This window comes from Capsicum annuum, chromosome 6, assembly GCF_002878395.1.
Source record: "Capsicum annuum cultivar UCD-10X-F1 chromosome 6, UCD10Xv1.1, whole genome shotgun sequence".
Taxonomy (NCBI): Eukaryota; Viridiplantae; Streptophyta; class Magnoliopsida; order Solanales; family Solanaceae; genus Capsicum; species Capsicum annuum.
Genome location: NC_061116.1, coordinates 200,533,642 through 200,534,106, shown reverse-complemented (window position 1 = coordinate 200,534,106; position 465 = coordinate 200,533,642).

Sequence of the window (465 nt, the reverse complement as noted above, 5' to 3'; positions counted from 1 at the left end):
TATTTTACCAGAAAAAGGATATGGATTGACCATTTTGAAAAGAAATGATTAGTAATTTTAAACTTTGGACATTTAGAGCCAATCGGCCCAATTTATTTTTTGTTTTTAGCCATTTGGCCCAAAACTAATATCCTTACACAATAAAGAGTATAAAATGATCTTTCAACGGCTACTCTTAAATTACTTTTCCAAATCTTCATCTTTTCCCTCTATTATGCGTTGATAAATCTGTGTTTTGCGATTAACATCAGAAATTGATTTACTGTTTCTTGCATTGTAGCATTCAAAACTTTGGACATGAAAAAAAATATGAAGTAAAGAAAAGTTAGAATTAGTTGGTAAGGGGGCAATTTTGACTCCAAATTTATTGTTAATGACGATGATTTTACAGAATCATCACATATGTGGTTACACTTGAAGCAATGTCCTAGTCCTTCAAACTTGAAGAAGAAAAAATGTGATAAA